A 17,583-nucleotide genomic window follows, 5' to 3' on the forward strand; every position below is an offset into this window, starting at 1 on the left:
AGAATCATCTCCCCGTCGGGGAATTGAACCCCGGTCTCCCGCGTGACAGGCGGGGATACTGACCACTATACTAACGAGGACTTAATGGCAGTAGTTTAACAGTCCTCACCTCTTTGAGGATAGGGAATGCCCATGACAAATTCAGCTAATTGGAATAGGCAGCTCTACTGCTTTTGCTTAGGGAAATTCATCTTTTTTCATAAACAGGGAGAACACAGAATGATCTTCCAAAAACAATCAGTTTTATCAAGAAAGTTTTTTAATTAAATTAATCTATCTATATTTATATCTGTATATATATATATATATATAATCAGCTCACTTTACCATTAGCAGCTTATAGCTATTAGCCACCAGGGGTCAGTACTAACCAAAAACACCGATTTGTCTTCTATCCCTGTCCCACAGAGTTTATAAGCAGCCCATGTTTTACCACTGTTTCATGTCATTTTCCAAGTATTTTAGAGATAAATTGTTTTTGAAAGAACAGTAAGTTGAGATTGAAATTTAGAGAGCATCTTCTGAGTTTCGGTTAACACATCAGTAAGCATTTTGGCTATCACTAAAGTCAACACTGGTCTCAATCGTGATAAGCAGGTGTAATGACAACTATATTTTACTTCATGAGTAAGTGCATCTTTTTCATTAAGTTGGGCAACTTAAAAGAATCATCTCCCCGTCGGGAAATTGAACCCCGGTCTCCCGCGTGACAGGCGGGGATACTGACCACTATACTAACGAGGACTTAAAGGCAGTAGTTTAACAGTCCTCACCTCTTTGAGGATAGGGAATGCCCATGAGCAATTCAGCTAATTGGAATAGGCAGCTCTAATGCTTTTGCTTAGGGAAATTAATCTTTTTTCATAAACAGGGAGAACACAGAATGATCTTCCAAAAACAATCAGTTTTATCAAGAAAGTTTTTTAATTAAATTAATCTATTTATATTTATATCTGTATATATATATATATATATATATATATATATATATATTTATATATATTTAATCAGCTCACTTTACCATTAGCAGCTTATAGCTATTAGCCACCAGGGGTCAGTACTAACCAAAAACACCGATTTGTCTTCTATCCCTGTCCCACAGAGTTTATAAGCAGCCCATGATTTACCACTGTTTCATGTCATTTTCCAAGTATTTTAGAGATAAATTGTTTTTGAAAGAACAGTAAGTTGAGATTGAAATTGAGAGAGCATCTTCTGAGTTTCAGTTAACACATCAGTAAGCATTTTGGCTATCACTAAAGTCTACGCTGGTCTCAATCGTGATAAGCAGGTATAATGACAACTATATTTTACTTCATGAGTAAGTGCATCTTTTTCATTAAGTTGGGCAACTTAAAGGTATCATCTCCCCGTCGGGGAATTGAACCCCGGTCTCCAGCGTGACAGGCGGGGATACTGACCACTATACTAACGAGGACTTAATGGCAGTAGTTTAACAGTCCTCACCTCTTTGAGGATAGGGAATGCCCATGACAAATTCAGCTAACTGGAATAGGCAGCTCTACTGCTTTTGCTTAGGGAAATTCATCTTTTTTCATAAACAGGGAGAACACAGAATGATCTTCCAAAAACAATCAGTTTTATCAAGAAAGTTTTTTAATTAAATTAATCTATCTATATTTATATCTGTATATATATATATATATATATATATAATCAGCTCACTTTACCATTAGCAGCTTATAGCTATTAGCCACCAGGGGTCAGTACTAACCAAAAACACCGATTTGTCTTCTATCCCTGTCCCACAGAGTTTATAAGCAGCCCATGTTTTACCACTGTTTCATGTCATTTTCCAAGTATTTTAGAGATAAATTGTTTTTGAAAGAACAGTAAGTTGAGATTGAAATTTAGAGAGCATCTTCTGAGTTTCGGTTAACACATCAGTAAGCATTTTGGCTATCACTAAAGTCAACACTGGTCTCAATCGTGATAAGCAGGTGTAATGACAACTATATTTTACTTCATGAGTAAGTGCATCTTTTTCATTAAGTTGGGCAACTTAAAAGAATCATCTCCCCGTCGGGAAATTGAACCCCGGTCTCCCGCGTGACAGACGGGGATACTGACCACTATACTAACGAGGACTTAATGGCAGTAGTTTAACAGTCCTCACCTCTTTGAGGATAGGGAATGCCCATGAGCAATTCAGCTAATTGGAATAGGCAGCTCTAATGCTTTTGCTTAGGGAAATTAATCTTTTTTCATAAACAGGGAGAACACAGAATGATCTTCCAAAAACAATCAGTTTTATCAAGAAAGTTTTTTAATTAAATTAATCTATCTATATTTATATCTGTATATATATATATATATATATATATATATATATATATATATATATATATATATTTAATCAGCTCACTTTACCATTAGCAGCTTATAGCTATTAGCCACCAGGGGTCAGTACTAACCAAAAACACCGATTTGTCTTCTATCCCTGTCCCACAGAGTTTATAAGCAGCCCATGATTTACCACTGTTTCATGTCATTTTCCAAGTATTTTAGAGATAAATTGTTTTTGAAAGAACAGTAAGTTGAGATTGAAATTTAGAGAGCATCTTCTGAGTTTCGGTTAACACATCAGTAAGCATTTTGGCTATCACTAAAGTCAACACTGGTCTCAATCGTGATAAGCAGGTGTAATGACAACTATATTTTACTTCATGAGTAAGTGCATCTTTTTCATTAAGTTGGGCAACTTAAAAGAATCATCTCCCCGTCAGGGAATTGAACCCCGGTCTCCCGCGTGACAGGCGGGGATACTGACCACTATACTAACGAGGACTTAATGGCAGTAGTTTAACAGTCCTCACCTCTTTGAGGATAGGGAATGCCCATGCCAAATTCAGCTAACTGGAATAGGCAGCTCTACTGCTTTTGCTTAGGGAAATTCATCTTTTTTCATAAACAGGGAGAACACAGAATGATCTTCCAAAAACAATCAGTTTTATCAAGAAAGTTTTTTAATTAAATTAATCTATCTATATTTATATCTGTATATATATATATATATATATAATCAGCTCACTTTACCATTAGCAGCTTATAGCTATTAGCCACCAGGGGTCAGTACTAACCAAAAACACCGATTTGTCTTCTATCCCTGTCCCACAGAGTTTATAAGCAGCCCATGTTTTACCACTGTTTCATGTCATTTTCCAAGTATTTTAGAGATAAATTGTTTTTGAAAGAACAGTAAGTTGAGATTGAAATTGAGAGAGCATCTTCTGAGTTTCGGTTAACACATGAGTAAGCATTTTGGCTATCACTAAAGTCAACACTGGTCTCAATCGTGATAAGCAGGTGTAATGACAACTATATTTTACTTCATGAGTAAGTGCATCTTTTTCATTAAGTTGGGCAACTTAAAAGAATCATCTCCCCGTCGGGAAATTGAACCCCGGTCTCCCGCGTGACAGGCGGGGATACTGACCACTATACTAACGAGGACTTAATGGCAGTAGTTTAACAGTCCTCACCTCTTTGAGGATAGGGAATGCCCATGAGCAATTCAGCTAATTGGAATAGGCAGCTCTAATGCTTTTGCTTAGGGAAATTAATCTTTTTTCATAAACAGGGAGAACACAGAATGATCTTCCAAAAACAATCAGTTTTATCAAGAAAGTTTTTAAATTAAATTAATCTATCTATATTTATATCTGTATATATATATATATATATATATATATATATATATATATATATATATATATATATTTAATCAGCTCACTTTACCATTAGCAGCTTATAGCTATTAGCCACCAGGGGTCAGTACTAACCAAAAACACCGATTTGTCTTCTATCCCTGTCCCACAGAGTTTATAAGCAGCCCATGATTTACCACTGTTTCATGTCATTTTCCAAGTATTTTAGAGATAAATTGTTTTTGAAAGAACAGTAAGTTGAGATTGAAATTTAGAGAGCATCTTCTGAGTTTCAGTTAACACATCAGTAAGCATTTTGGCTATCACTAAAGTCAACACTGGTCTCAATCGTGATAAGCAGGTGTAATGACAACTATATTTTACTTCATGAGTAAGTGCATCTTTTTCATTAAGTTGGGCAACTTAAAAGAATCATCTCCCCGTCGGGGAATTGAACCCCGGTCTCCCGCGTGACAGGCGGGGATACTGACCACTATACTAACGAGGACTTAATGGCAGTAGTTTAACAGTCCTCACCTCTTTGAGGATAGGGAATGCCCATGAGCAATTCAGCTAATTGGAATAGGCAGCTCTACTGCTTTTGCTTAGGGAAATTCATCTTTTTTCATAAACAGGGAGAACACAGAATGATCTTCCAAAAACAATCAGTTTTATCAAGAAAGTTTTTTAATTAAATTAATCTATTTATATTTATATCTGTATATATATATATATATATATATATATATATATATTATATTTATATATATTTAATCAGCTCACTTTACCATTAGCAGCTTATAGCTATTAGCCACCAGGGGTCAGTACTAACCAAAAACACCGATTTGTCTTCTATCCCTGTCCCACAGAGTTTATAAGCAGCCCATGATTTACCACTGTTTCATGTCATTTTCCAAGTATTTTAGAGATAAATTGTTTTTGAAAGAACAGTAAGTTGAGATTGAAATTTAGAGAGCATCTTCTGAGTTTCAGTTAACACATCAGTAAGCATTTTGGCTATCACTAAAGTCTACGCTGGTCTCAATCGTGATAAGCAGGTATAATGACAACTATATTTTACTTCATGAGTAAGTGCATCTTTTTCATTAAGTTGGGCAACTTAAAGGTATCATCTCCCCGTCGGGGAATTGAACCCCGGTCTCCAGCGTGACAGGCGGGGATACTGACCACTATACTAACGAGGACTTAATGGCAGTAGTTTAACAGTCCTCACCTCTTTGAGGATAGGGAATGCCCATGACAAATTCAGCTAACTGGAATAGGCAGCTCTACTGCTTTTGCTTAGGGAAATTCATCTTTTTTCATAAACAGGGAGAACACAGAATGATCTTCCAAAAACAATCAGTTTTATCAAGAAAGTTTTTTAATTAAATTAATCTATCTATATTTATGTCTGTATATATATATATATATATATATAATCAGCTCACTTTACCATTAGCAGCTTATAGCTATTAGCCACCAGGGGTCAGTACTAACCAAAAACACCGATTTGTCTTCTATCCCTGTCCCACAGAGTTTATAAGCAGCCCATGATTTACCACTGTTTCATGTCATTTTCCAAGTATTTTAGAGATAAATTGTTTTTGAAAGAACAGTAAGTTGAGATTGAAATTTAGAGAGCATCTTCTGAGTTTCGGTTAACACATCAGTAAGCGTTTTGGCTATCACTAAAGTCAACGCTGGTCTCAATCGTGATAAGCAGGTGTAATGACAACTATATTTTACTTCATGAGTAAGTGCATCTTTTTCATTAAGTTGGGCAACTTAAAAGTATCATCTCCCCGTCGGGGAATTGAACCCCGGTCTCCGCGTGACAGGCGGGGATACTGACCACTATACTAACGAGGACTTAATGGCAGTAGTTTAACAGTCCTCACCTCTTTGAGGATAGGGAATGCCCATGACAAATTCAGCTAACTGGAATAGGCAGCTCTACTGCTTTTGCTTAGGGAAATTCATCTTTTTTCATAAACAGGGAGAACACAGAATGATCTTCCAAAAACAATCAGTTTTATCAAGAAAGTTTTTAAATTAAATTAATCTATCTATATTTATATCTGTATATATATATATATATATATATATATATATATATTTATATATATTTAATCAGCTCACTTTACCATTAGCAGCTTATAGCTATTAGCCACCAGGGGTCAGTACTAACCAAAAACACCGATTTGTCTTCTATCCCTGTCCCACAGAGTTTATAAGCAGCCCATGATTTACCACTGTTTCATGTCATTTTCCAAGTATTTTAGAGATAAATTGTTTTTGAAAGAACAGTAAGTTGAGATTGAAATTTAGAGAGCATCTTCTGAGTTTCGGTTAACACATCAGTAAGCATTTTGGCTATCACTAAAGTCAACACTGGTCTCAATCGTGATAAGCAGGTGTAATGACAACTATATTTTACTTCATGAGTAAGTGCATCTTTTTCATTAAGTTGGGCAACTTAAAAGAATCATCTCCCCGTCAGGGAATTGAACCCCGGTCTCCCGCGTGACAGGCGGGGATACTGACCACTATACTAACGAGGACTTAATGGCAGTAGTTTAACAGTCCTCACCTCTTTGAGGATAGGGAATGCCCATGACAAATTCAGCTAACTGGAATAGGCAGCTCTACTGCTTTTGCTTAGGGAAATTCATCTTTTTTCATAAACAGGGAGAACACAGAATGATCTTCCAAAAACAATCAGTTTTATCAAGAAAGTTTTTTAATTAAATTAATCTATCTATATTTATATCTGTATATATATATATATATATAATCAGCTCACTTTACCATTAGCAGCTTATAGCTATTAGCCACCAGGGGTCAGTACTAACCAAAAACACCGATTTGTCTTCTATCCCTGTCCCACAGAGTTTATAAGCAGCCCATGTTTTACCACTGTTTCATGTCATTTTCCAAGTATTTTAGAGATAAATTGTTTTTGAAAGAACAGTAAGTTGAGATTGAAATTGAGAGAGCATCTTCTGAGTTTCGGTTAACACATGAGTAAGCATTTTGGCTATCACTAAAGTCAACACTGGTCTCAATCGTGATAAGCAGGTGTAATGACAACTATATTTTACTTCATGAGTAAGTGCATCTTTTTCATTAAGTTGGGCAACTTAAAAGAATCATCTCCCCGTCAGGGAATTGAACCCCGGTCTCCCGCGTGACAGGCGGGGATACTGACCACTATACTAACGAGGACTTAATGGCAGTAGTTTAACAGTCCTCACCTCTTTGAGGATAGGGAATGCCCATGACAAATTCAGCTAACTGGAATAGGCAGCTCTACTGCTTTTGCTTAGGGAAATTCATCTTTTTTCATAAACAGGGAGAACACAGAATGATCTTCCAAAAACAATCAGTTTTATCAAGAAAGTTTTTTAATTAAATTAATCTATCTATATTTATATCTGTATATATATATATATATATAATCAGCTCACTTTACCATTAGCAGCTTATAGCTATTAGCCACCAGGGGTCAGTACTAACCAAAAACACCGATTTGTCTTCTATCCCTGTCCCACAGAGTTTATAAGCAGCTCATGTTTTACCACTGTTTCATGTCATTTTCCAAGTATTTTAGAGATAAATTGTTTTTGAAAGAACAGTAAGTTGAGATTGAAATTGAGAGAGCATCTTCTGAGTTTCGGTTAACACATGAGTAAGCATTTTGGCTATCACTAAAGTCAACACTGGTCTCAATCGTGATAAGCAGGTGTAATGACAACTATATTTTACTTCATGAGTAAGTGCATCTTTTTCATTAAGTTGGGCAACTTAAAAGAATCATCTCCCCGTCGGGAAATTGAACCCCGGTCTCCCGCGTGACAGGCGGGGATACTGACCACTATACTAACGAGGACTTAATGGCAGTAGTTTAACAGTCCTCACCTCTTTGAGGATAGGGAATGCCCATGAGCAATTCAGCTAATTGGAATAGGCAGCTCTAATGCTTTTGCTTAGGGAAATTAATCTTTTTTCATAAACAGGGAGAACACAGAATGATCTTCCAAAAACAATCAGTTTTATCAAGAAAGTTTTTAAATTAAATTAATCTATCTATATTTATATCTGTATATATATATATATATATATATATATATATATATATATATATATATATATATATATATATTTAATCAGCTCACTTTACCATTAGCAGCTTATAGCTATTAGCCACCAGGGGTCAGTACTAACCAAAAACACCGATTTGTCTTCTATCCCTGTCCCACAGAGTTTATAAGCAGCCCATGATTTACCACTGTTTCATGTCATTTTCCAAGTATTTTAGAGATAAATTGTTTTTGAAAGAACAGTAAGTTGAGATTGAAATTTAGAGAGCATCTTCTGAGTTTCAGTTAACACATCAGTAAGCATTTTGGCTATCACTAAAGTCAACACTGGTCTCAATCGTGATAAGCAGGTGTAATGACAACTATATTTTACTTCATGAGTAAGTGCATCTTTTTCATTAAGTTGGGCAACTTAAAAGAATCATCTCCCCGTCGGGGAATTGAACCCCGGTCTCCCGCGTGACAGGCGGGGATACTGACCACTATACTAACGAGGACTTAATGGCAGTAGTTTAACAGTCCTCACCTCTTTGAGGATAGGGAATGCCCATGAGCAATTCAGCTAATTGGAATAGGCAGCTCTACTGCTTTTGCTTAGGGAAATTCATCTTTTTTCATAAACAGGGAGAACACAGAATGATCTTCCAAAAACAATCAGTTTTATCAAGAAAGTTTTTTAATTAAATTAATCTATTTATATTTATATCTGTATATATATATATATATATATATATATATATATATATTTATATATATTTAATCAGCTCACTTTACCATTAGCAGCTTATAGCTATTAGCCACCAGGGGTCAGTACTAACCAAAAACACCGATTTGTCTTCTATCCCTGTCCCACAGAGTTTATAAGCAGCCCATGATTTACCACTGTTTCATGTCATTTTCCAAGTATTTTAGAGATAAATTGTTTTTGAAAGAACAGTAAGTTGAGATTGAAATTTAGAGAGCATCTTCTGAGTTTCGGTTAACACATCAGTAAGCATTTTGGCTATCACTAAAGTCAACACTGGTCTCAATCGTGATAAGCAGGTGTAATGACAACTATATTTTACTTCATGAGTAAGTGCATCTTTTTCATTAAGTTGGGCAACTTAAAAGAATCATCTCCCCGTCAGGGAATTGAACCCCGGTCTCCCGCGTGACAGGCGGGGATACTGACCACTATACTAACGAGGACTTAATGGCAGTAGTTTAACAGTCCTCACCTCTTTGAGGATAGGGAATGCCCATGACAAATTCAGCTAACTGGAATAGGCAGCTCTACTGCTTTTGCTTAGGGAAATTCATCTTTTTTCATAAACAGGGAGAACACAGAATGATCTTCCAAAAACAATCAGTTTTATCAAGAAAGTTTTTTAATTAAATTAATCTATCTATATTTATATCTGTATATATATATATATATATAATCAGCTCACTTTACCATTAGCAGCTTATAGCTATTAGCCACCAGGGGTCAGTACTAACCAAAAACACCGATTTGTCTTCTATCCCTGTCCCACAGAGTTTATAAGCAGCCCATGTTTTACCACTGTTTCATGTCATTTTCCAAGTATTTTAGAGATAAATTGTTTTTGAAAGAACAGTAAGTTGAGATTGAAATTGAGAGAGCATCTTCTGAGTTTCGGTTAACACATGAGTAAGCATTTTGGCTATCACTAAAGTCAACACTGGTCTCAATCGTGATAAGCAGGTGTAATGACAACTATATTTTACTTCATGAGTAAGTGCATCTTTTTCATTAAGTTGGGCAACTTAAAAGAATCATCTCCCCGTCAGGGAATTGAACCCCGGTCTCCCGCGTGACAGGCGGGGATACTGACCACTATACTAACGAGGACTTAATGGCAGTAGTTTAACAGTCCTCACCTCTTTGAGGATAGGGAATGCCCATGACAAATTCAGCTAACTGGAATAGGCAGCTCTACTGCTTTTGCTTAGGGAAATTCATCTTTTTTCATAAACAGGGAGAACACAGAATGATCTTCCAAAAACAATCAGTTTTATCAAGAAAGTTTTTTAATTAAATTAATCTATCTATATTTATATCTGTATATATATATATATATATAATCAGCTCACTTTACCATTAGCAGCTTATAGCTATTAGCCACCAGGGGTCAGTACTAACCAAAAACACCGATTTGTCTTCTATCCCTGTCCCACAGAGTTTATAAGCAGCCCATGTTTTACCACTGTTTCATGTCATTTTCCAAGTATTTTAGAGATAAATTGTTTTTGAAAGAACAGTAAGTTGAGATTGAAATTGAGAGAGCATCTTCTGAGTTTCGGTTAACACATGAGTAAGCATTTTGGCTATCACTAAAGTCAACACTGGTCTCAATCGTGATAAGCAGGTGTAATGACAACTATATTTTACTTCATGAGTAAGTGCATCTTTTTCATTAAGTTGGGCAACTTAAAAGAATCATCTCCCCGTCGGGAAATTGAACCCCGGTCTCCCGCGTGACAGGCGGGGATACTGACCACTATACTAACGAGGACTTAATGGCAGTAGTTTAACAGTCCTCACCTCTTTGAGGATAGGGAATGCCCATGAGCAATTCAGCTAATTGGAATAGGCAGCTCTAATGCTTTTGCTTAGGGAAATTAATCTTTTTTCATAAACAGGGAGAACACAGAATGATCTTCCAAAAACAATCAGTTTTATCAAGAAAGTTTTTAAATTAAATTAATCTATCTATATTTATATCTGTATATATATATATATATATATATATATATATATATATATATATATATATATATATATTTAATCAGCTCACTTTACCATTAGCAGCTTATAGCTATTAGCCACCAGGGGTCAGTACTAACCAAAAACACCGATTTGTCTTCTATCCCTGTCCCACAGAGTTTATAAGCAGCCCATGATTTACCACTGTTTCATGTCATTTTCCAAGTATTTTAGAGATAAATTGTTTTTGAAAGAACAGTAAGTTGAGATTGAAATTTAGAGAGCATCTTCTGAGTTTCAGTTAACACATCAGTAAGCATTTTGGCTATCACTAAAGTCAACACTGGTCTCAATCGTGATAAGCAGGTGTAATGACAACTATATTTTACTTCATGAGTAAGTGCATCTTTTTCATTAAGTTGGGCAACTTAAAAGAATCATCTCCCCGTCGGGGAATTGAACCCCGGTCTCCCGCGTGACAGGCGGGGATACTGACCACTATACTAACGAGGACTTAATGGCAGTAGTTTAACAGTCCTCACCTCTTTGAGGATAGGGAATGCCCATGAGCAATTCAGCTAATTGGAATAGGCAGCTCTACTGCTTTTGCTTAGGGAAATTCATCTTTTTTCATAAACAGGGAGAACACAGAATGATCTTCCAAAAACAATCAGTTTTATCAAGAAAGTTTTTTAATTAAATTAATCTATTTATATTTATATCTGTATATATATATATATATATATATATATATATATATATATTTATATATATTTAATCAGCTCACTTTACCATTAGCAGCTTATAGCTATTAGCCACCAGGGGTCAGTACTAACCAAAAACACCGATTTGTCTTCTATCCCTGTCCCACAGAGTTTATAAGCAGCCCATGATTTACCACTGTTTCATGTCATTTTCCAAGTATTTTAGAGATAAATTGTTTTTGAAAGAACAGTAAGTTGAGATTGAAATTTAGAGAGCATCTTCTGAGTTTCAGTTAACACATCAGTAAGCATTTTGGCTATCACTAAAGTCTACGCTGGTCTCAATCGTGATAAGCAGGTATAATGACAACTATATTTTACTTCATGAGTAAGTGCATCTTTTTCATTAAGTTGGGCAACTTAAAGGTATCATCTCCCCGTCGGGGAATTGAACCCCGGTCTCCCGCGTGACAGGCGGGGATACTGACCACTATACTAACGAGGACTTAATGGCAGTAGTTTAACAGTCCTCACCTCTTTGAGGATAGGGAATGCCCATGACAAATTCAGCTAATTGGAATAGGCAGCTCTACTGCTTTTGCTTAGGGAAATTCATCTTTTTTCATAAACAGGGAGAACACAGAATGATCTTCCAAAAACAATCAGTTTTATCAAGAAAGTTTTTTAATTAAATTAATCTATCTATATTTATATCTGTATATATATATATATATATAATCAGCTCACTTTACCATTAGCAGCTTATAGCTATTAGCCACCAGGGGTCAGTACTAACCAAAAACACCGATTTGTCTTCTATCCCTGTCCCACAGAGTTTATAAGCAGCCCATGTTTTACCACTGTTTCATGTCATTTTCCAAGTATTTTAGAGATAAATTGTTTTTGAAAGAACAGTAAGTTGAGATTGAAATTGAGAGAGCATCTTCTGAGTTTCGGTTAACACATCAGTAAGCATTTTGGCTATCACTAAAGTCAACACTGGTCTCAATCGTGATAAGCAGGTGTAATGACAACTATATTTTACTTCATGAGTAAGTGCATCTTTTTCATTAAGTTGGGCAACTTAAAAGAATCATCTCCCCGTCGGGAAATTGAACCCCGGTCTCCCGCGTGACAGGCGGGGATACTGACCACTATACTAACGAGGACTTAATGGCAGTAGTTTAACAGTCCTCACCTCTTTGAGGATAGGGAATGCCCATGAGCAATTCAGCTAATTGGAATAGGCAGCTCTACTGCTTTTGCTTAGGGAAATTCATCTTTTTTCATAAACAGGGAGAACACAGAATGATCTTCCAAAAACAATCAGTTTTATCAAGAAAGTTTTTTAATTAAATTAATCTATCTATATTTATATCTGTATATATATATATATATATAATCAGCTCACTTTACCATTAGCAGCTTATAGCTATTAGCCACCAGGGGTCAGTACTAACCAAAAACACCGATGTGTCTTCTATCCCTGTCCCACAGAGTTTATAAGCAGCCCATGTTTTACCACTGTTTCATGTCATTTTCCAAGTATTTTAGAGATAAATTGTTTTTGAAAGAACAGTAAGTTGAGATTGAAATTTAGAGAGCATCTTCTGAGTTTCGGTTAACACATCAGTAAGCATTTTGGCTATCACTAAAGTCAACACTGGTCTCAATCGTGATAAGCAGGTGTAATGACAACTATATTTTACTTCATGAGTAAGTGCATCTTTTTCATTAAGTTGGGCAACTTAAAAGAATCATCTCCCCGTCGGGGAATTGAACCCCGGTCTCCCGCGTGACAGGCGGGGATACTGACCACTATACTAACGAGGACTTAATGGCAGTAGTTTAACAGTCCTCACCTCTTTGAGGATAGGGAATGCCCATGAGCAATTCAGCTAATTGGAATAGGCAGCTCTAATGCTTTTGCTTAGGGAAATTAATCTTTTTTCATAAACAGGGAGAACACAGAATGATCTTCCAAAAACAATCAGTTTTATCAAGAAAGTTTTTTAATTAAATTAATCTATCTATATTTATATCTGTATATATATATATATATATATATATATATATATATATATTTAATCAGCTCACTTTACCATTAGCAGCTTATAGCTATTAGCCACCAGGGGTCAGTACTAACCAAAAACACCGATTTGTCTTCTATCCCTGTCCCACAGAGTTTATAAGCAGCCCATGATTTACCACTGTTTCATGTCATTTTCCAAGTATTTTAGAGATAAATTGTTTTTGAAAGAACAGTAAGTTGAGATTGAAATTTAGAGAGCATCTTCTGAGTTTCGGTTAACACATCAGTAAGCATTTTGGCTATCACTAAAGTCAACACTGGTCTCAATCGTGATAAGCAGGTGTAATGACAACTATATTTTACTTCATGAGTAAGTGCATCTTTTTCATTAAGTTGGGCAACTTAAAAGAATCATCTCCCCGTCGGGGAATTGAACCCCGGTCTCCCGCGTGACAGGCGGGGATACTGACCACTATACTAACGAGGACTTAATGGCAGTAGTTTAACAGTCCTCACCTCTTTGAGGATAGGGAATGCCCATGAGCAATTCAGCTAATTGGAATAGGCAGCTCTACTGCTTTTGCTTAGGGAAATTCATCTTTTTTCATAAACAGGGAGAACACAGAATGATCTTCCAAAAACAATCAGTTTTATCAAGAAAGTTTTTTAATTAAATTAATCTATCTATATTTATATCTGTATATATATATATATATATATAATCAGCTCACTTTACCATTAGCAGCTTATAGCTATTAGCCACCAGGGGTCAGTACTAACCAAAAACACCGATGTGTCTTCTATCCCTGTCCCACAGAGTTTATAAGCAGCCCATGTTTTACCACTGTTTCATGTCATTTTCCAAGTATTTTAGAGATAAATTGTTTTTGAAAGAACAGTAAGTTGAGATTGAAATTTAGAGAGCATCTTCTGAGTTTCGGTTAACACATCAGTAAGCATTTTGGCTATCACTAAAGTCAACACTGGTCTCAATCGTGATAAGCAGGTGTAATGACAACTATATTTTACTTCATGAGTAAGTGCATCTTTTTCATTAAGTTGGGCAACTTAAAAGAATCATCTCCCCGTCGGGAAATTGAACCCCGGTCTCCCGCGTGACAGGCGGGGATACTGACCACTATACTAACGAGGACTTAATGGCAGTAGTTTAACAGTCCTCACCTCTTTGAGGATAGGGAATGCCCATGAGCAATTCAGCTAATTGGAATAGGCAGCTCTAATGCTTTTGCTTAGGGAAATTAATCTTTTTTCATAAACAGGGAGAACACAGAATGATCTTCCAAAAACAATCAGTTTTATCAAGAAAGTTTTTAAATTAAATTAATCTATCTATATTTATATCTGTATATATATATATATATATATATATATATATATATATATATATATATTTATATATATTTAATCAGCTCACTTTACCATTAGCAGCTTATAGCTATTAGCCACCAGGGGTCAGTACTAACCAAAAACACCGATTTGTCTTCTATCCCTGTCCCACAGAGTTTATAAGCAGCCCATGATTTACCACTGTTTCATGTCATTTTCCAAGTATTTTAGAGATAAATTGTTTTTGAAAGAACAGTAAGTTGAGATTGAAATTTAGAGAGCATCTTCTGAGTTTCAGTTAACACATCAGTAAGCATTTTGGCTATCACTAAAGTCAACGCTGGTCTCAATCGTGATAAGCAGGTATAATGACAACTATATTTTACTTCATGAGTAAGTGCATCTTTTTCATTAAGTTGGGCAACTTAAAGGTATCATCTCCCCGTCGGGGAATTGAACCCCGGTCTCCAGCGTGACAGGCGGGGATACTGACCACTATACTAACGAGGACTTAATGGCAGTAGTTTAACAGTCCTCACCTCTTTGAGGATAGGGAATGCCCATGACAAATTCAGCTAACTGGAATAGGCAGCTCTACTGCTTTTGCTTAGGGAAATTCATCTTTTTTCATAAACAGGGAGAACACAGAATGATCTTCCAAAAACAATCAGTTTTATCAAGAAAGTTTTTTAATTAAATTAATCTATCTATATTTATGTCTGTATATATATATATATATATATATAATCAGCTCACTTTACCATTAGCAGCTTATAGCTATTAGCCACCAGGGGTCAGTACTAACCAAAAACACCGATTTGTCTTCTATCCCTGTCCCACAGAGTTTATAAGCAGCCCATGATTTACCACTGTTTCATGTCATTTTCCAAGTATTTTAGAGATAAATTGTTTTTGAAAGAACAGTAAGTTGAGATTGAAATTTAGAGAGCATCTTCTGAGTTTCGGTTAACACATCAGTAAGCATTTTGGCTATCACTAAAGTCAACACTGGTCTCAATCGTGATAAGCAGGTGCAATGACAACTATATTTTACTTCATGAGTAAGTGCATCTTTTTCATTAAGTTGGGCAACTTAAAAGAATCATCTCCCCGTCGGGGAATTGAACCCCGGTCTCCCGCGTGACAGGCGGGGATACTGACCACTATACTAACGAGGACTTAATGGCAGTAGTTTAACAGTCCTCACCTCTTTGAGGATAGGGAATGCCCATGACAAATTCAGCTAATTGGAATAGGCAGCTCTACTGCTTTTGCTTAGGGAAATTCATCTTTTTTCATAAACAGGGAGAACACAGAATGATCTTCCAAAAACAATCAGTTTTATCAAGAAAGTTTTTTAATTAAATTAATCTATCTATATTTATATCTGTATATATATATATATATATAATCAGCTCACTTTACCATTAGCAGCTTATAGCTATTAGCCACCAGGGGTCAGTACTAACCAAAAACACCGATTTGTCTTCTATCCCTGTCCCACAGAGTTTATAAGCAGCCCATGTTTTACCACTGTTTCATGTCATTTTCCAAGTATTTTAGAGATAAATTGTTTTTGAAAGAACAGTAAGTTGAGATTGAAATTGAGAGAGCATCTTCTGAGTTTCGGTTAACACATCAGTAAGCATTTTGGCTATCACTAAAGTCAACACTGGTCTCAATCGTGATAAGCAGGTGTAATGACAACTATATTTTACTTCATGAGTAAGTGCATCTTTTTCATTAAGTTGGGCAACTTAAAAGAATCATCTCCCCGTCGGGAAATTGAACCCCGGTCTCCCGCGTGACAGGCGGGGATACTGACCACTATACTAACGAGGACTTAATGGCAGTAGTTTAACAGTCCTCACCTCTTTGAGGATAGGGAATGCCCATGAGCAATTCAGCTAATTGGAATAGGCAGCTCTAATGCTTTTGCTTAGGGAAATTAATCTTTTTTCATAAACAGGGAGAACACAGAATGATCTTCCAAAAACAATCAGTTTTATCAAGAAAGTTTTTTAATTAAATTAATCTATCTATATTTATATCTGTATATATATATATATATATATATATATATATTTAATCAGCTCACTTTACCATTAGCAGCTTATAGCTATTAGCCACCAGGGGTCAGTACTAACCAAAAACACCGATTTGTCTTCTATCCCTGTCCCACAGAGTTTATAAGCAGCCCATGATTTACCACTGTTTCATGTCATTTTCCAAGTATTTTAGAGATAAATTGTTTTTGAAAGAACAGTAAGTTGAGATTGAAATTTAGAGAGCATCTTCTGAGTTTCGGTTAACACATCAGTAAGCATTTTGGCTATCACTAAAGTCAACACTGGTCTCAATCGTGATAAGCAGGTGTAATGACAACTATATTTTACTTCATGAGTAAGTGCATCTTTTTCATTAAGTTGGGCAACTTAAAAGAATCATCTCCCCGTCGGGGAATTGAACCCCGGTCTCCCGCGTGACAGGCGGGGATACTGACCACTATACTAACGAGGACTTAATGGCAGTAGTTTAACAGTCCTCACCTCTTTGAGGATAGGGAATGCCCATGAGCAATTCAGCTAATTGGAATAGGCAGCTCTACTGCTTTTGCTTAGGGAAATTCATCTTTTTTCATAAACAGGGAGAACACAGAATGATCTTCCAAAAACAATCAGTTTTATCAAGAAAGTTTTTTAATTAAATTAATCTATCTATATTTATATCTGTATATATATATATATATATAATCAGCTCACTTTACCATTAGCAGCTTATAGCTATTAGCCACCAGGGGTCAGTACTAACCAAAAACACCGATGTGTCTTCTATCCCTGTCCCACAGAGTTTATAAGCAGCCCATGTTTTACCACTGTTTCATGTCATTTTCCAAGTATTTTAGAGATAAATTGTTTTTGAAAGAACAGTAAGTTGAGATTGAAATTTAGAGAGCATCTTCTGAGTTTCGGTTAACACATCAGTAAGCATTTTGGCTATCACTAAAGTCAACACTGGT

General features: G+C 35.9%; 25 non-coding genes across 25 annotated transcripts; all 25 read right to left on the reverse strand.

The window, feature by feature from the left end:
- Positions 1–8: 8 nt before the first annotated feature.
- Positions 9–80, reverse strand: TRNAD-GUC (transfer RNA aspartic acid (anticodon GUC)). The gene has a single exon. It is a non-coding gene; the product is annotated as a tRNA-Asp (tRNA).
- Positions 81–672: 592 nt separating this feature from the next.
- On the reverse strand, positions 673–744 carry TRNAD-GUC (transfer RNA aspartic acid (anticodon GUC)). Its single transcript has one exon. It is a non-coding gene; the product is annotated as a tRNA-Asp (tRNA).
- A 622-nt stretch (positions 745–1,366) lies between these two features.
- TRNAD-GUC (transfer RNA aspartic acid (anticodon GUC)) lies at positions 1,367–1,438 on the reverse strand. The gene has a single exon. It is a non-coding gene; the product is annotated as a tRNA-Asp (tRNA).
- Positions 1,439–2,736: 1,298 nt separating this feature from the next.
- Positions 2,737–2,808, reverse strand: TRNAD-GUC (transfer RNA aspartic acid (anticodon GUC)). Its single transcript has one exon. It is a non-coding gene; the product is annotated as a tRNA-Asp (tRNA).
- A 594-nt stretch (positions 2,809–3,402) lies between these two features.
- TRNAD-GUC (transfer RNA aspartic acid (anticodon GUC)) lies at positions 3,403–3,474 on the reverse strand. The gene has a single exon. It is a non-coding gene; the product is annotated as a tRNA-Asp (tRNA).
- A 630-nt stretch (positions 3,475–4,104) lies between these two features.
- Positions 4,105–4,176, reverse strand: TRNAD-GUC (transfer RNA aspartic acid (anticodon GUC)). Its single transcript has one exon. It is a non-coding gene; the product is annotated as a tRNA-Asp (tRNA).
- Positions 4,177–4,801: 625 nt separating this feature from the next.
- On the reverse strand, positions 4,802–4,873 carry TRNAD-GUC (transfer RNA aspartic acid (anticodon GUC)). Its single transcript has one exon. It is a non-coding gene; the product is annotated as a tRNA-Asp (tRNA).
- Positions 4,874–5,469: 596 nt separating this feature from the next.
- Positions 5,470–5,540, reverse strand: TRNAD-GUC (transfer RNA aspartic acid (anticodon GUC)). Its single transcript has one exon. It is a non-coding gene; the product is annotated as a tRNA-Asp (tRNA).
- Positions 5,541–6,160: 620 nt separating this feature from the next.
- On the reverse strand, positions 6,161–6,232 carry TRNAD-GUC (transfer RNA aspartic acid (anticodon GUC)). Its single transcript has one exon. It is a non-coding gene; the product is annotated as a tRNA-Asp (tRNA).
- Positions 6,233–6,824: 592 nt separating this feature from the next.
- Positions 6,825–6,896, reverse strand: TRNAD-GUC (transfer RNA aspartic acid (anticodon GUC)). Its single transcript has one exon. It is a non-coding gene; the product is annotated as a tRNA-Asp (tRNA).
- Positions 6,897–7,488: 592 nt separating this feature from the next.
- Positions 7,489–7,560, reverse strand: TRNAD-GUC (transfer RNA aspartic acid (anticodon GUC)). The gene has a single exon. It is a non-coding gene; the product is annotated as a tRNA-Asp (tRNA).
- Positions 7,561–8,196: 636 nt separating this feature from the next.
- Positions 8,197–8,268, reverse strand: TRNAD-GUC (transfer RNA aspartic acid (anticodon GUC)). Its single transcript has one exon. It is a non-coding gene; the product is annotated as a tRNA-Asp (tRNA).
- A 622-nt stretch (positions 8,269–8,890) lies between these two features.
- Positions 8,891–8,962, reverse strand: TRNAD-GUC (transfer RNA aspartic acid (anticodon GUC)). Its single transcript has one exon. It is a non-coding gene; the product is annotated as a tRNA-Asp (tRNA).
- Positions 8,963–9,554: 592 nt separating this feature from the next.
- TRNAD-GUC (transfer RNA aspartic acid (anticodon GUC)) lies at positions 9,555–9,626 on the reverse strand. The gene has a single exon. It is a non-coding gene; the product is annotated as a tRNA-Asp (tRNA).
- A 592-nt stretch (positions 9,627–10,218) lies between these two features.
- Positions 10,219–10,290, reverse strand: TRNAD-GUC (transfer RNA aspartic acid (anticodon GUC)). The gene has a single exon. It is a non-coding gene; the product is annotated as a tRNA-Asp (tRNA).
- A 632-nt stretch (positions 10,291–10,922) lies between these two features.
- Positions 10,923–10,994, reverse strand: TRNAD-GUC (transfer RNA aspartic acid (anticodon GUC)). Its single transcript has one exon. It is a non-coding gene; the product is annotated as a tRNA-Asp (tRNA).
- A 624-nt stretch (positions 10,995–11,618) lies between these two features.
- On the reverse strand, positions 11,619–11,690 carry TRNAD-GUC (transfer RNA aspartic acid (anticodon GUC)). Its single transcript has one exon. It is a non-coding gene; the product is annotated as a tRNA-Asp (tRNA).
- A 592-nt stretch (positions 11,691–12,282) lies between these two features.
- TRNAD-GUC (transfer RNA aspartic acid (anticodon GUC)) lies at positions 12,283–12,354 on the reverse strand. Its single transcript has one exon. It is a non-coding gene; the product is annotated as a tRNA-Asp (tRNA).
- A 592-nt stretch (positions 12,355–12,946) lies between these two features.
- Positions 12,947–13,018, reverse strand: TRNAD-GUC (transfer RNA aspartic acid (anticodon GUC)). Its single transcript has one exon. It is a non-coding gene; the product is annotated as a tRNA-Asp (tRNA).
- Positions 13,019–13,632: 614 nt separating this feature from the next.
- TRNAD-GUC (transfer RNA aspartic acid (anticodon GUC)) lies at positions 13,633–13,704 on the reverse strand. Its single transcript has one exon. It is a non-coding gene; the product is annotated as a tRNA-Asp (tRNA).
- Positions 13,705–14,298: 594 nt separating this feature from the next.
- On the reverse strand, positions 14,299–14,370 carry TRNAD-GUC (transfer RNA aspartic acid (anticodon GUC)). The gene has a single exon. It is a non-coding gene; the product is annotated as a tRNA-Asp (tRNA).
- A 632-nt stretch (positions 14,371–15,002) lies between these two features.
- Positions 15,003–15,074, reverse strand: TRNAD-GUC (transfer RNA aspartic acid (anticodon GUC)). Its single transcript has one exon. It is a non-coding gene; the product is annotated as a tRNA-Asp (tRNA).
- Positions 15,075–15,670: 596 nt separating this feature from the next.
- TRNAD-GUC (transfer RNA aspartic acid (anticodon GUC)) lies at positions 15,671–15,742 on the reverse strand. The gene has a single exon. It is a non-coding gene; the product is annotated as a tRNA-Asp (tRNA).
- A 592-nt stretch (positions 15,743–16,334) lies between these two features.
- Positions 16,335–16,406, reverse strand: TRNAD-GUC (transfer RNA aspartic acid (anticodon GUC)). Its single transcript has one exon. It is a non-coding gene; the product is annotated as a tRNA-Asp (tRNA).
- Positions 16,407–17,012: 606 nt separating this feature from the next.
- Positions 17,013–17,084, reverse strand: TRNAD-GUC (transfer RNA aspartic acid (anticodon GUC)). The gene has a single exon. It is a non-coding gene; the product is annotated as a tRNA-Asp (tRNA).
- Between the last annotated feature and the right edge of the window lie 499 nt (positions 17,085–17,583).

The sequence above is a fragment of the Pleurodeles waltl genome, unplaced genomic scaffold (assembly GCF_031143425.1).
Source record: "Pleurodeles waltl isolate 20211129_DDA unplaced genomic scaffold, aPleWal1.hap1.20221129 scaffold_70, whole genome shotgun sequence".
NCBI classification, from domain to species: domain Eukaryota; kingdom Metazoa; phylum Chordata; class Amphibia; order Caudata; family Salamandridae; genus Pleurodeles; species Pleurodeles waltl.